Source organism: Pezoporus flaviventris, unplaced genomic scaffold (assembly GCF_033815535.1).
Source record: "Pezoporus flaviventris isolate CSIRO_AGI_PZ_B2104156 unplaced genomic scaffold, CSIRO_AGI_Pfla_v1 ptg000036l, whole genome shotgun sequence".
NCBI classification, from domain to species: Eukaryota; Metazoa; Chordata; class Aves; order Psittaciformes; family Psittacidae; genus Pezoporus; species Pezoporus flaviventris.
The window spans coordinates 38,135,658-38,152,959 of NW_026892584.1; positions in this window are offsets into that span (position 1 = coordinate 38,135,658).

Consider the following 17,302-nt stretch of genomic DNA (forward strand, 5'->3'; position numbering starts at 1 on the left):
TTAGCATAGTATAAAATAAAAACATTTGACTGTAAAAGCAGGGAAAAACACAACAATTATTTTTCACTTCTTGTGTTATTTGGGAATATCAAACCCATCTTACTTCTTTTTTTCCTTATGTGATATTTGAAAAATAAGGAAGGACATTTAGGGATTCTGAAAACATATGTCTGCAATTAAAAGTATCCATCTAAAAACCTTTCATATGACAATGTACTTTCCCTGCCCCCTGAAAATTTCTCCACTGCATTAACAACAACAACAAAAAAAAAAAGGCAAAAGAATATGAGAAATAATAGCTTTGATGACTGGAGAACCTGTGTAAGCAAAATTATTTTGCTTTATATATTATAAATCCTTATTCTTAGGTGGTTGCATAACACAAATAACTTTAAGGAAGAGATGTTCTCTTCGTGAGATTTAGGGATTGTTTAATGCATGAATGAACTGCTGCCATCTTCTGACTTTTCTGAGTTCTGCAAATTAAAAAGACAATTTTCTACTGTAATCAAGTGCCATGGGAAAAATATTTGTAGTGTTAGAACTTGGAGGCACCAAGGGCTTTCAAAATCATTTTTAAAGATTACAAAGTTCTTTGGGTGTCTTTTACAATTGTATAAAGAAAGACTAAATTTGTGGTATGGATACATTGGTGGGTTACCATGAAGAGGAGCTCATGAAAACACTTTTATCATTGTTGGAAAAATGTTTCTTATCACAGAGTTAGACCCTAATTTCCTTCTCTACAATCATATGGACAACTCTACTAAACCACTGGGCAATGCCCATGTGTAAATGGGATGAAAACAAGACTTAATGAGCTCTAGACAGTATGATCTCACAATGTGAGTGAAAACCTTAACTTAAGCAATTCAGTTTCAGATTTTTCATGTGACTCTTCAGCTTTACAAGAGCCCAAGTTGGAATCTCAGTCCTGAGCATCCACAGCCTTGGGGGCATTTCAAATGAGAAGTTTGAGCCCTTTTGAATATCAATGCTTTTTTTTTTTTTTCTGTTGTTGTTCTGGGTGGGGTTTTTTATTCTTTTTTTTTGATGCAGTGTTTGCTTTTAGAGGCTGGATATATAAACCTATTCATTTATCAGCCTCTCATCTACCATCAGGGGAATTCATAGCCCTGTTAAATTCAGTAGTTATTGGTGAGAAATAAAGATATTATGGGCTACTTTAAGTGAGCTGTGGCTGCTGCCTGGCATATCAACTGGCTATGGATTGCCTTGTCCTTCCATATGGACCCTACTCAGGTAGGATTGCCTGAAGAAAGGCTCTGTGCTGAGTCTAAAGACGTGCTTCAGGAGGAGATTAGAGGATATGCCTAAGGAGAAAAAGAGTTTTTGAGAAGAAAGTTGAGGCCAGTGGTAGGATGATTTGGCTGCCACCTCTCAGTTGTGCTCAGCACCAGCTGTCCCCCATGTTTACATCTGACTTTGGAGAGGTCTTTGCAGTCAGCACATAGGGCTGGGTATCTGGATGCTTATTTTGGTACCTGGTGGGACTAAGCCTCAACACCAGGCAGCCCCTGCTATCACACCCTGCCAGCAAAGGCACCCAGCCAGGGCAAGCACATTTTGCAAGCAGTCATCCAGCTCTGGGAAACAGCCATTTAAAAGAAGTTCCCCTGGAGCACAACATGCATCCAAAATGGAATTGCTTTGGATAATTTAATAAACCCAGAAATTCACTGGCACTGTGCACATAGTCATAAGGAGCAAATTACATGTCAAGAATCACAGATACAAACATTACCTGGTTAGAGCCTTCCTCTGCTTCCCTAGGAGATGTACCTCTGCCCTTTTTTAATTTCTTTGGCTCTGAGGAAGAAGAACAAGTTGATAAAGTACATTCTGCTCTGCAAACCAGTAAGAGTCAAATGACATATGATTCTATGATTCCATGACATATCATAGATCTTTCCTATGTGCTCCTTTCCTTTCTAGCAGCTACTCAAATCATACAGAGTGTGGAGCTTTTAGGAATCACAAGCTCCTTGCTCTAGCAATGTAGCAAAGCCCCAAAGCCTCCTGAGATGCACCTCCACTCTCAGGAGCATTCATCCATATCAGGCCAGACCTGATTCAACATCTCAGTTACCCACCTTACCCTTTGCCCTTCACTTCAGTTAAAAAGAGCAAAGCACTTTGCATTGTGCCGTCCTTCGGGTGGCTAGGAGCCCCTCGAGGCACGGTGACCCGCTCTCACCCTGGCAGCTTGCACCATCATGCCTACACAGTATTTACAGCTTTTCTGTGCCAACCCCACTGCCAGCTGTGAGAGTGCCAACATACTTCCTTTCTATCGCCTGTGGAGAGCCATGAGACAAGAAGAGCTTCTGCCTGTGTGCTGAACTGGTGTTGGCTTATGAAACATATTTAACATCCAAAGGCCAGCTGTGCTCCATTCCACCCCTGAAATCTCGAGCTGGTGAATAAAATGAATGAAATGTAACTGCTGCTTTATTAGCTTCTTTTATGTAGTCACCTCGGGCTGCACAGGTGTGCTAGGAGCTGTTGGGGATGTTAGATGTACGTGTTCCGTATGTGGTTAAATGATGTGGAGACATTTCATATCAGAAGCACACAATGAGGGACAGAAGAGCTCCCCAGTTCATGCCTGTTCAGAGACTGTTGACCTGGGCCTTTAGAAGTTATAAGGTTGAAATACTAACTGCATGTGGCTTTCTCCTTAGCCCTGGCTAAATTCCAGGGTGGGTAAATAAATATTCATTGTTTCTATATGCTTCAAAAGAATATAATATCTCCTTCCTATCTTAAACTACTGTCAGTTCTGCCTGAAACACCTGTACCCTCCCATCCCAGGGATGCCCACAGCTTTTCCGTGCAACTTCACTCATAGGGAAAACCTTCCAAACACCTTAGCAGGTTTCCACATCATCACTGGTTAGGAAACATGTTTCTGCCATGTTATATATCCTAACCCCAAGAATCCTTGAGGAGAATTTTGTGTTATTAGATGATATTGCTAAGGGATGAAAGTGACAGTTTTCTCCATATTCTGTTGCCCCCCGCCTGTCTTGTGCCATAAAACTGAAGATCCAACATTTTGTCATTCTCCTCAGGAACATGCAAAGCTGCAGTCATCTCCGTGGCTTCAGAAAGTGCCTTCTTGCTTGACGAGGAAAGCTTGGATTCCCTAGGACCCCCTTGGAAATTTGTCTCCACTTGCCCAAGAGATTTACTTTTCATGATACCTCCTGCATTTATTGATTGTGAAAGAAAAGAAACCAAGATTTTAGAAGAAAAATGCATTAAAAGTTGGTGTTTTTTCCCTCATCCTCATGAGTGTTTCCTGCAAAATATTTTGAATCATGCCCATTGCATTTATATACTGAGCCTTCCTCAAGGAATCTGGCAAGACTCTCTGGTGATTTACAGCCCTTATTTGTAAACATGCAAACTCTGGCCTGTAAGATTAGGGAACAGTTATGACCCCATGTTAGACCTTCCATGCTGACAGCCTCCACCAGTGACCAAGCTTGGCATAACATCTGATGGATGTAGTCATACAAAGCCTACATGGTGCAGAGACATAGGAGACAAGGGTGGCCACAGGCCTCATCTGGGCCAGTTCCAAAGCAGATGCTGCCTAAGAGAGTACAGTGTCCTCTCTAACAATTGTAAGTTCCAACTTGTTTTCATTTTCAAAAGTAATTCTGATACCAGGGCAAACTCATTTTTCCAGTGAAGAAAACAAAATCTAAATAGCTCGCAAGTTCATCCTGTGTGCCTTCCTAACAAATTCTTGTTGCTGTTCACCCAGGGGTGGAAAATTAAGAATTCTGCTTTCTTTAGTAAGAATGGAAAATGGTTGGTCTTTAATCCACCCCAGAGGATGTGGATGTTTCCAAGCACAGTAGAGTTACTGCTACATCTATCTGCAAATTGTTCATCCTGGACTTAGGGTGCTCAGGGTGCTTTGGGTATTCAGGGTACTGTCATTGTGGAGCAGGAGTGAGAACTATGACAAAGATGCTCCATTGCACAGACTCTCTACCCCAGCTCCAGACTGTCAGAAGTTTCATCAGGAGAAAGCTCTTTGCCTCAGTGTGTTTGCGAATGGAGGGGAGTAACATGTACCAAGTTTCATTTGCATAGACTTCCACTGCAGAATTCATTTGGTAACACTTCAGGAATTGCGATGAATAAATGCTAATTCAGAATTGTTGAAGTAGTAAAACTGGAAAATCAGAAGACACTGCACAGTGCAGCAGGATTTTTTTTATTTTTTTTTAAGTGTTCAATTGCTTATTCTGTTCCTTGAGAAAGTCTTTTACTGAAAGGGAGATTAACTTACATGTGATTGAATAACCTTGGGTGATATACATATATATATATATATATATCTATCTCTGTGTGTATACTATAAACAAACACCTCACAGATTAATATGTTTCTTTTTTCCAGAAGATATTCCACAGTTGATGTCTCTTTTCACAGATTCCCGCCCACACCATAGTGTCACTCACTTATTTACCTCCACTTGCAATGAATGTATATTTGGAATATCTTCAAATATAAGTTATACAGAAGGTTGTCCAGCAGAGACTGACTGCATGTTAATTATAATAATTTGGGTTTGATGACTACAGTTCAACGAGTATGTTAAATCTGGTGGACGATGGAAAGGAATTCCACATTCCCAAGAACAAAGCACTTGACTAGAGTTAGCTTGAACTTGCATGGTGCAGCGTTGGTGTCAGAAGTGTGTTGAGTTAAATTTAATTCTTGTCTTTGAAATCCAGAGAAATTCAGGCTTTACGCACTCTCACTTTCCATGGAAATAAGCAGAAATGCATTTAGGTTCTGACTAACATCTCTCATGAGCAGTTTGTCCTAGAATAAATTGCATCTGCCCGTATTGCTTTTTAACTCAAGGATCTCTTCCTTTGTAACGCTGGTAAGAGGACAGCAAAGAGGTTCACGGTGCCCTGGCAGAAGAGAACCAACTTGCTTGTGATGGTCTTGGCTCTGTCTTCCATGAATGAGCAATAGCTCAGCCCCTCCTCCATCCAGTTTCGGTCTTACAACAGCAAAAGCCAGGGACTCCAAGGTTCAGAGTTGCCAGCCAGTCTTTACCGAGGGGATTGAAACAATAGCCTGGATTTTTGGGGAAGCAGTAATTTGAGAAAAGAGCTGAGGCCTGACATTTCCCTTGACGTTTACCTAGTAGAAAGCCAAAGATCATGGAGGACGTGGGGTGTTTTTGATAATCTGTGCACTGCTGTAAAGTTTCATACCAATTGCATTGTCTTGACTGGGCTACTAACAAGATTCAACCTGCGTATTACAAATTGATTTGCCAAAGGAGGTGGGGGAGACTCTAAACATCAGGGGTGGTAATGGTAACCTTAGATCAGCAAGCACACATGCAGTTCTCTTGCTTTGCCTGGAGTTTCACAGTCCTCTGGGTGGGCAAAGTGACCTGCTTACCAATGACCCCAAACAGACTGTGAAAAGAAACAATAGAACTGAAATACTTTATGAGCATGGGAAATAATTAAGACATTAAAAAAAGAACTGTTCTGTACATGTTATGCAAAAATGATTCCTCCCCCTCACTTTCCAGTGCATTGGGGAGAAAGTAGCTGTAAGAGAAAGCCAATCTTGTTTTTTGTTGTTTGTGCTTGCTTTCAAATTGCAGCCTGAAATGTTTCTTTGATTAAATCTAAAGGAAAGAAGTTGCATTGTTGATTTCCCCAGAGATGCTTCTGATACAAAGGCGGTATAAGCCTTCTGACCTCTTCAGAGGCTAACTTCAGGCACCTTCCCTCTGTCACCTTCTTATATTGCTGGACACAGATGCAAGCTATGAAGTGGATATCAAAAAGGTGTGGCACTCTAAGTGTTCTGGCAAATAGCAACACCAACCGCTGGCTAAAGCAAACCTTAAATCCAAGCAAATGTACCGGTGCAGTACTGAAACTTTTAGCACTTTGCTGACTGCCCCATCTTCTGCCACCTGCTTTTCTGTCCCTGAGGGCATCACCACCCCTTGCCTGGTATTCTGTACCTGTCTTTTAATTACTGTTTTCTGACTCTCTCTCCTGATCTTGACCAGTACTGGAGAGGCAGAGCTGTAAACTGAGTGAGTCCCAGTGCTGGAAAATCACCTGAGAAAATACTGTTCTTACAGGGCTCCTGAGAGGATAGAAAGCAGAAAAACTAGATATTTTTTCAGATTACTTTTGCAGTTGCTGTTGTTGCAGGTCAAAGCTGCTTGGACAGCCCACATAGCCATCTGTGTTTCAGAGTGCTTACCTGAACTCAACTGTCATCTTTTTGTATTTTATTTCAGGCTTATCATTAGCTTTGAAGAGAACTTTTTCAGGTCTAGACGAGGAAGGCAAGGACGTATCTGTTGGCCAGGTCTATCTTCCTCCACCTTCAACAGAAGGGATGAACCTGTCAGGGGCTCATTTGCCTCAAGGTGTCCTGTGGCACTTATTTGTTAGTCCTGTTACCATTGACCTGCTCACTGACAGTGACTCTGGTTCCTCGTTATGGCCATACAGAAATTACAGATTAGGTGCTGGAAACACAGAGACGATTATTTTGCAAAGAGCCACCTCTCCGAATATGTGTTTGCACACACATTTGTGACTTTGGAGTGAAGGCTTTCTCTGCCCATCATCCTTACAGATGATGAGCCCCAGTTGTCAATGAATATCTCAAAAATCTGAAGCTGATCTTTCAGAGTCCTGCTCTGGGGCCTTCTGTGTTACAAGAGCATTTTCAAAGGAGTATGTTAGAAGAACTTACAGCCAGCTGTGAGGTGCAAGGAATCATGCTTTAAAAGCAAAACTATCGTTTAATGGTGCCAAAATTAATTCATTCCTGCAAAGCCTCAGATTTTCTTGCTGCAGCACATTCATTCTTAAATGTCGGCATGCACACAGCTCAATTTGTTATTTATATGATGAACACTGAAAACCAATGCTCCTTAATATAGTTGCATCCTTGTGATGGGATTATTTCCCTTGTGAAAAAGCAGGATATTAAGTCCATTAAAAGATATGTGAAGTATGGCAGGTGCATAGCAATTCTGCAAGACTGAGGGAAAAAATGATACCTTGATATGCTGAGTTGAGGCCTTTTCTAATTTTTGACAGTTTACATTTCCAAGCTATCTGGTAAATATCCTCTTTGGTTAGCATCACTGGAGCAAATTCAACTCTCAGCAAATGTGGGTGTAGACTGGAGTAATTCCATTTTGAACAGCAGAGCCACTTCAGAAATACTCTAGACCCTCTGTTACACAGGTGGCACAGTGGAAAAAGAGGAATCCAGTTCATGAAATGATTACCAGTGATGTGACTGTTGCCTGTGTTTATCCCCAGGTGAATTGCAACTGGTGAGGTGAGGGACCTATCCTTGGAGATGAAAGAGCCTTATTTCAGACTTCTTTTGTAGGAAACAAACTAAAAGAGGCCTTGCTCAGAGCCGTACAACTCTGCATCTAACGGGGGTTTGTGTCACTGATCCCACTCTGCCTGTTGGGGAACTGGGATACAGGGACAGAAATTGCTCCAGGGCACTGGGAAGCCACCAGCAGAGAGAGACCCAGTCTCTGGTTTAGAGGGTGAGTCAGGTGCATTGGCTGTCTTGGAAGGAAGCATTGAGGTAAAGGTAGGTGTGTATGAAACAACTGGTAGGGCTTTTGCATATGGTTGAGCAAACTCTTTGCAGGACAGGAAGAGCATATGTATGTGGGGATCAAGAAATTACTGTTTCGTGCCAAGTTTCAGGCTGCCATTCAGCCATGTTTCCATTCTTCTTCCACCACCTCACTCCCAAAACAGTAGGATTAACAACAGGGTGATGCAGATGCCCACTTGCTGGGGACAGATTCTGCAAGCCCATCCCTCAAGGCAGCTAGTGGCTTCCACAAGAGCCTATAGAGGCAGTGTGAGTGTATTTTAGGGAGAAGGGGAGAGATGCTCATGTGGAAGGGAGCCAAGGCCAGCCACCTGAGAACAGGTGTCACCTCCATCCCACCTTCCCCATCCCTCCCTTTCCCTTGCTGAGGACCTGATTGTCAGTCAAGCTGTGATTTTGCCTTCACAGGCCGGGCTGGAGTGGGATGTTGCTGTTTGCCCTATCTGGCTCATGGTAACTACCTCACATTACTGCCATGTTGCTAAGGCTTTCATGACTCTTGTTCAAGCCGAGCAGCTGGATTTTGGCAGTCTTCCAGGCACTTCCACTAATGTAACTCAAAGTTACCGCAGGTTTTCTCAGGAGGTTCAAGATGCTTCTGGATTTTCAGGGACGCTCACCTTTTCAGGCTACCCTCCTCCAAGGCTTTAGCTTTAATTCTGGGTAGTTTACATCTCTGGAGTCGTTAGCAGTGGGACCTGTGTGCTTCTCCCTGAAGATGTGCCACACCAACATTTCATCAGAGCAAGGTGCAGCTCTGGTGATGTATGACACTAGTATACCATCAGTCAGCCATCACAATAATGATGCATTAGCTAATATGCCTTCAGGATGGAGTTGTACTGATGATGTATTTTCAAAAAGATGGAGTCCCAGAGAAAAGAAACAGTCTGGAGCTAATTCAGTATGAACATGGCCACTGAGAGCACACAGTGTGCAGCTTATTGAGATAAGAAGGACGACTTTACATTATCCACTCTGACCTGATCCTTTCTTTTTCCTTTTAATCTTTCCTTCTTTTCTTCTTGCTTCTTTTCTCCTCCACTAGCACTTTTCCCCTCTTACTCTTTGTTCTTCTTTCTCTTCTTTTTATTTTTCTTTTCTTTTTTTTTTTTTTCCACACTGGTGACTCTCATGGCCACTGGCTTTATTCATATATTCTTGTCTCTCACAGTCTGACCTTGTGTCATGCTGTATAACTTAATATTATCCCACTAGAAACTTTTTCCCCCCTCTGAGTGAGATAATATTAAGGTGACCTGTAAGTGCAATAGATAAAAATCTCCAGGCCATCTAGGCAGTGACATTAAAAATCATCACAACCCTTTAGTGATGGAGGGGGGGAAATCTTATGGGATCTTTCCTTGGCAAAGGCAGCAAATGTGGGCTGAGGAGTGGCTACCCCTGGGATTTCTCATAGCCTTCAGCTTCTGGAAGATGAGAAGTGTGTTAACCCATTCACACAGCTAACAATATTAAAACAACAAACAGTGCTCAATCAAACCCAGATTGTCATCTTTCATTGGATAAAAAGTACGCTTTCTAATAAACATTTCAACTAATAAAGACTACAAAAGTAATTATACTATTAGCTCACTAGCCCCTGACACCCAGACATTCATTTCAAAGTAACTTTCCTGCAATGTTTAGACTGAGACAATTGAATGACGGAAAGATATTATACCAAGATGAAACATAAATAAAATTGGCTTCAGTCTCACCTGGAATTCAGGCTATACATGGAACTCAGATAATGTCCTCAGTCCAGTACTAACATGTTGTTTGCATCCACCTCAAGAATACATGAATGCTAGGAATTTGATCTTTCAACACTTTCAAATGTATATTCTATGAAATAAAGTATATTGCAATACCTCACAATATCAAAGTGTTTTGGAATAAATACTCCCCACAGAAAAAAAAGCAAAAGACCTTTTGTGTCATTTACAGTCATTTTCAAATTTTTTTTTACTTTACCTCTTGATTTATAAGTACTCCTATTTACTCAAGTTACATTAATACTCAGAGAGTCCAGTCAGGACATAGAAACCCATTGTGAAAGGATGGGGGCACACACACGTCAAAAGGCAGTTCTTGCTTCGGCATTTAATCACTACATCCTACACAGTGCAGGATTTCTCTTTATGTTTAGAGTTAAAAATCTGAAAAATGCAGGGCCTTGTAGCCCTAGTGGCTGGAATCATCTGTTTATTCATGTATAACTCAAGCACATCAGTGTGCCTCAGCACTGAGATGAACTGACACAACAAGTGTTGATTTCCCATGTCTAGCTTGTGGCCTCTCTGCTATAAAAGCTACTAAACAGGTCAGCTGTGGAGACATGCAGAAAATGGATTGTAGCCCCCTCTGCTCATTTTCCATAGCCTACCACACTCACTGCAGTCAGGACTGGGAACCAGTGACCTGCAAGCTTTATGTAGTTCTGCCCTTGTTGCTCCAAATTCATTTCCAATTAAATTGTGTGGGAAACCATAGTATCGCTGGAACGGGTGTCTTGCTTTTCATTTACTTCCAGCATGAGCTAATTCATCCTCAGATTATCCAGACAGAAAATCAGCTTTATTCCCATTTTACAGGTAGTAAAATTGAAGCAGATTTAATTGACATACTCCAAGTCATAAAAAGAAGGAAGAGCATGGAGTGGCTTAGAAGTAGGAGTCTACTATTCTTAAGCACCAATTCTGCTTTCAGCCCAGGGAAACCAATTCTGAAATTAGCTTTTACTCTTTCTGAAATACAACTTCTAAATATCTACTAGTTAAGTATCAGCATGACTAATCTTGCAATTCTTTGATGTTCTTTTCCCATAAACTCTCATGAGTTCCTCTACCAGGTCATAAAGGTTTGGCTTGCACAAGGAATGTTACCATATATAGCTAAGAGACTATCTCTTATGCTCTCTAGCACTGAAGCTCTAATTGGCTGGTGAGATTGATTAACATGTGAAGCAAAGCTAAGGTCTTTAATCAATCTTAGAAGTCATTTATTGAGAGTATATGACAAAGCTGTAAAGGTTATTGCAAATGACATATTTTAATATTAAACCCAGAACCTTCTGCCTTTGTAGAGATTTGAATATGCTTTTCCCCCTGTTTATAATAAATTAAGATTAAAATTAAATAGATATAAAATAAAAGTATGAGTTCAGGAATGTAAGCCTCTTTAAGTCAGTAATATCCGAGCACTGAAATTCCCTGCCCCAGAATGCCTCAGAGCCCAGCCCAAGGTTCATTCACCCCATCTAACACCTACTATCACTCCAAAGTGGTTACTTATCATCATGTCTGATCTTGATGAGAAATTGGAAAGCACTATGCACACTATTCTCATTTCTCTCTTTGTAGAAGTAAGGTTGAATAAAGTATAGGCGGTTACACAAAATGTTGGTCTCCGTGTATAAAGAAGTCATATGCTGAGGGCTGATTCTCTGCTCTGCAAGGCAGAAGGGAACATTTACCCTGCATAGATATCAGATTCAGAATGGATCCTCAGGGAAGGTTGGGGGTTGTAAAGATAAACCTGTTCCTAAATCTGAAAGCTCAGCCCGAGACTACACTTCTATGTAAGGAAGAGCTGTGCCAAGAAATTGCATAAGCATCTGACAGCTTGCTAGCTGGATGAAACAGAGAGAGACACCTCTTGGGTGATCTAACATATAGATAGTTATAATTATGTTTTTCTATTTCTATCCACCTGTCTTGAAATTGAGTAACTATGCTGTTAAATTTGGATTGCAATAAAAACAGTCTTCTTTGCATTTACCTGAACATTTGCCTTCTGCTAAGAGTGACTTCAGAATGAGTGGAAGTCACCCCATTGTAAGGACTTGAGAAGCCCCAACATCAGAGTCCTGGACCAACACCTTGTATTATCTTATAGGTAGAGCTGCACAATACTGCTTGGCTACTTGTAGTTCAGGTCCTGAAGGAAACCCAAAGAAAGTGTCTGTTGCTCCTCTTGGCCCAGGAGCTTCTCCAAAGGACCAGTGCAGAAATCAACATTCAGGGTAAGAATTTACTGGTAGTTAATGTTTTTCCAAATATCACATATTCAGCCTTGCTCTGACTACAGATTTATTACCACACACTTTTTTCATTTGTTCAGCTGCTCCCCCACTCCTTTTCAGTCACCTCAGGTGAAATAAAAGGCCAGTCACATTCAAGATCAAGCAAAACTGTCATAACGAGGATTTCCAGGACGGTTCAGAATAAGCCCAAATTCATCCCCTAGTGCAGATAATATGAAACAGGGAGCAGCCAGGTGTGATTTCCATGTATCTTGCAAAGAAGAAGGAATTCAATTCCACAAAATCTGCAACCTAGATTGTCAGATAAAGAAATAGAAGCACAGAGAAATCTATTTTTTTTTTCCTGTGACCACCAAAATAGCAAAGGAAATCCAAATGCCTGAAATGCAATTCCAAAACCTTGACCATGAGACCAATCCCCTACATTTTTTTTTACTATTGCCAGTCATCAACATGTAGAAGAAGCAACTTTAAATGCATGTCCTCAGCACTGAAGATGTGTGCATAAGAAATTAGGATTTCCACAGGAAATCGAGTGATCTGGCACAGAAAGACTGAAGTGAAAGACCCCACTATTGATTGCCAGAAAGCCAGTGCTTGACCTAAGAAGAGTAAACCCCATATCTTTGGTTTCTCTGACCAATGTAAAAGTCTCCTAGAAAAAAAATAAAAATGAGAGCAACAAATAAGAAAGGAGATGTGCAATTTTGTTTCTAATGATGGAGTCTATATGACCCTTAATTACTTTCTTCCATCTTTGGGCTCTTAGCACCTTGAAGACCAACTGATGCATATCTGCTACAGCTAAATCAGGGCCAACAGCACAGCAAGATGGTTAGGGAACAAAAAGAGAACTTTTTTTTTGAGATGCTAAGCTTGAGCCTCTGCCTTTTATTGTGCAGGAGTGTCATAATGAGGGAAAAGTGTATATAGAAATTAGAGACGGCTATCAGGTCATCTTGTCCGTCGTCCTTACAATGAGAGAAGTTCTGAAAGTAGTACAGCATTAATGTCAAGCCAAAGAACAGAAAAAAAGGCAGAAACTAAGTGAAATAAGTTCCACAAGCATTAGTGGCTCTTATAGGTAATACAAGTTAATAAATAGCATTAAGGCAGATGTGGATATTAATTGGCCATTCACACGTGTGTGTTATTAATGACAGACAAGTTCTAATATATCCTGTCCACAGTAAAAGTCAGAAAGAATCTTCATTCAACAGGATAATGAGACTCTTAATGGATGATTCAGCTATTTGATCTGTATTTTTAGTGCATTTAAATAGCATAACTGTAATATGGCAGCTACAGCTGATATCTAGCAAGTAGAGTGAGAAAAAGAGGAAGATGACATTTCTTTGCAGGGAAAAGGGCTGGAAGCATTACTTCAAAGTTCACACTATGCTCAAGAGTGGCAGGAAACACAGAGGAGAGGATGTATCACATGAAATACTCACTCCAGGAACCTCTATCGCAACACAACCCTGGTCGCAAATGTCACCAGGGAAGAATCGCCCTGATCTAGTTCCTTTTACCAGGGTTCACTGCAAGCCAATTCTGTCTGGCATGGAACAGGGGTTTTGCTGGTTGCTGTGGTTTAGGTGAGTCAGGGACTTATGCCTGAAACACCTTCAAACCTACATCACAGTGGTTGTCTCATAAGAGGAGAATAATTTAGACAGCTGAGGAGCATCCTACAGATCTGTCCAGCTCTTACCAGCTCTCAAAAACCTCCTCAATACAAAGAACCAAATATAAAACCGAAGCTTGGTCATAGCATTGCCTCTGTACATGTTCTATGACTGTAGGTGACACAGTCTATAATCTTTGTAAACACAGAAGCTAACAACACTCCTAGTGCTTGATGTTCTTAGAAACTCTTTGTAGGGCTTCCTTGTAGGCATGATGCTGTCACTGCCTGAGTAGCAGATTGCAAGTAACCCCATGGTCCCAAAGTGCTCTGTCCCAGCAGCCCTCACCAATCATGTTCTCCAAGAGATGGCCCAACCTCCTTGGCATGCATCAAGATAGCCTGAGCTCAGTGGAGTAGGACCAAGTCCACTGGAATAACTGGGCTTGTGAGATGGGAAGGCAAACCTTGTGGTGTGTGAACACAGCCCATATTCATTGGAAGCAAACAGCATGGCTATGAAACGTGGCCAGACTTCTTGTGTGTCTGGGCCAAGAAAAAATGCACACATAGGAGAAAGATGGAGGTCATCAGCTACTAGGAGAGACATGAAATAGCTTTGTAATTAGAAAAAAATGGTCCTACAGTTTAAGTAGGCTGTCCAGTCCTTTTGGGATCCAACCTGCTGGATGATGAGTGTTTTTCATACCATTGTGTAAAAAGGGTTTGGGCAAATGAGATAGTTTTAATCTCATGATTGACCTCTACAATATATTTTCATACACAAATATTTAAACTGTGCATAGGACATCTCCCGTTGGCCAGTTTGTCTGGCTCAGTAATCCCCTCCTGAAGAGCCCTTCACACCTGCAGTGGTCTGATCTCCCCTCCAGCTCTGCTGGCCTGCCAGTGGGATGTGGATGCCATCCCAGATGCTCACTCACTAAGATGATGGGGCTACAACATCATGTGGGGTGATGCCAGTGCTGGGATGTCTAAAGAGGGAGATCAGTGCAGCCCGAGCACCAGGTCTTACTCTGAGTCACCAATCTCAGCTTCTGACAAGGGGATGGGAATATCTCCAAAGGCGTTAAACAAGGCCAGGTAAATCCCAGGTAAATCCCAAGATACCCATATCTATACATCAGGAGAGAAAGCCCACAGTACAGATACTAAAAATGTGGGTTTTCAGGAGGCAGTTAGTGTCATGCGACTTCCTGGTAGGGTGTTCAGCTCTCCCAGAGGTTGTAGGTAAGGGATTGAAAAGCAGTATTCCCAACCTTTTTTTCCCAGAGTCAAGCTATCATATTTCCCACCCTCCCGAAAGGGTTAACGAGAAGCCTTTTCTGTGCCCCTGACTTTGTCTTCCCCTTTTTCTATATTCTTGCTTCCTTGCTGAATCCATTTGCAAATGATATCACTTGTCTGCATATTGTCACTTGCCGCCTGCCCACCCATTTATCAAGTGCCTGCAGCTCGGCACAGGCTAGCCCTGTCCTCCCTGCACCATTGTTCCTCTTGACCCAGGGGAAGGTGTGTGTGTGAGAGACAGAGCAGGAAGATGGGTCTCCCACAGCACTGGGAGCCAGGGTCCCCGCAGTGTGGGCAGCGGCAGGCAGGCAGTGCAGCTGGGAAGACACAGTTACACGAGGAGACTGACAGCTTCCCCTCCCCGTCTGGCATTGACAGATGACCTTGCAGGGACAGCAGCCCTGGGCCTCCCCCCAGACATTAGTTGATATAATGGGCTAGACTGGACATGCCATACTGAGAACGTAGGAGGTTGGTAAATCATCCCAGCTCAGTTGAAATAAACCCTGCCATTTACTTTCACAATAGGTTTTCCCTTAAACTCACAAACTTGTTTCTCAGTAACCCTAAAGCAAAATGATCATGGAATTTGAACACAACATTTACCAAGTCCTAATGAATAACATAATTATCACTTTATGCAAATCAAAGATCATTTGCATCTGTGAATATTTAACTATTAAAAACAACACTTTGATCTTGAATAAGTATGTATATCACATAATCATAGCCTTATGGAACATGAAAACTATCTTTTTTTCTTCCTTTTTTTTTTAACTGTACAGTTTTGCTGCACTCAGGTTTGCTGTTTGAACCTTCTCGGCGGGGATTCCATCTATGGATCTTCTTCCTCGAGGATGTCCACTGGGGTCGCTCGATGGCTGTCATCCCAGCTGGGCACATCAGACCTTTCTCTTCAGGTCACTTTGTCAGGAGCAGTGCAGTCTTCTTTCAGTTTGCTTCTTTATTCTCTGGTACTGTCCACTTTGGTGTCAGGAGTGAACCCGAGCTCTGGAATGCAGGTGTCCTGCTGTGTTACACACCACACCATATATATTGCCAAGAGATGGGTACTTTATACATTAATTACAAAGTAAGGGAAGAAGTAAAATTCTACTTGCATATTTAAATTAAGCCACAGCAATGCAGATTTTTCTCTTGGGGAAAGATTACCAGGGATGACAGAGGAAGCATGACTCTTTCACAGGATATTTCCCCACTGAAAGCTCTGAATCTTGTTCATAGGATAGCCTGGACACTTTGGCCAAAGATCTAGAAGTACCTACATGCCCAACACCCACTCATACCATCTTGAAATTGCTAAGTAGCAGCTCTTTGTCCCAGTCTGCAGATTCAAACCTTGCACCGTAAAATGATAAATACCCTGTTTTCATATACTGGAGCTGTTATCACTCGTTGTTGTCCTGGGTTATGCTTCATTCACAATAAAAATTAGATTTAAAGAACCCCTCATCTTTACCAAATAATTCCTTCTCTGCAAAGATCTTCATAGGTTATTAAACCAAGTGAACTAATTATGTGTAACTGGCAACTCAAAATTCCCCCGAAAGCTGTCATTGATTATGGCCCCTGATCAACGAGTAAGTGGCCACAAATGTGCCTACCTGTCGTGGTTTAAACCCAGTCAGGTAACTTGTTCACTCACTCCCAGTGAGTGGTGCCGAGCTGACAACAATCAAGGTCCGTGTTCGTCTCCCCCCCCCTCCCTGCACCGGGGCTCTCCCCTTCCCCGCTCCCGGAGGAACGGGGAGGAGGATCGAGAGAGTGCAACTCCTACGGGTTGAGACAAGAACAGTCCAGCAACAAATCACCACCGCTACTATCAGCTAAAACAAAGATAAGGGAAAATAACAAGGGAAGAGAATACGATACCACCGGCCAAGAAAACGAGTTCCACCCGGAAGCCCCTGTCCTTCCGGGCAACTCCCAGTTACCCCCCACCCCGGGCATGACGTGCTGTGGTATGGAATACCTCCCTGGCTAGCCCGGGTCAGGCGCCCCGTCTCTGCTTCCTCACAGCTTCCCCTCCTCCCTGGCAGAGCATGAGCCTCACAAAGTCCTTGGTCAGGGTAAACATCACTTAGCAACAACCGAAAACATCGGCTTCACCAACGCTGTTCTCAAAACTAGAAGTCAAAACACAGCACTGCACCAGTTAACACAAAGGAAAAAACATGACTGCTACTGCTGAACCCAGGACAATACCAAACTGGGATAAGTAAAGAATATCAGGGTATTCATTACCCTTTTGTTCTATCTGGTGGTTTAATGTGCCTTGCCCAGAATGTGGCCTCTTACACACTGATGGAGACATTCCTTCTCTCCTTCTCTGCTCCCCTGCACCATCAGCCCATCCCAACTCCAGGCTATCAATTACTGCCCTGCCTGCAGTAAAATCCTGTACAATAAGGGGGCCAGAGAGGGACACAAAGCATGTGCTTGACACTAATTTAGCAAAGATGTAGGTGCTCACCTAGGAAAAAAACCACAGGTTCCAGCTCTTAGCTCCAACCCCTGCTTAAGTATTTTGCCGTAAAGAAGTTTTTCCTAAAGCAAAGCTTGGTACCTATGCCTCCTTATTTCAGGTAATCTTGTAATCTTCC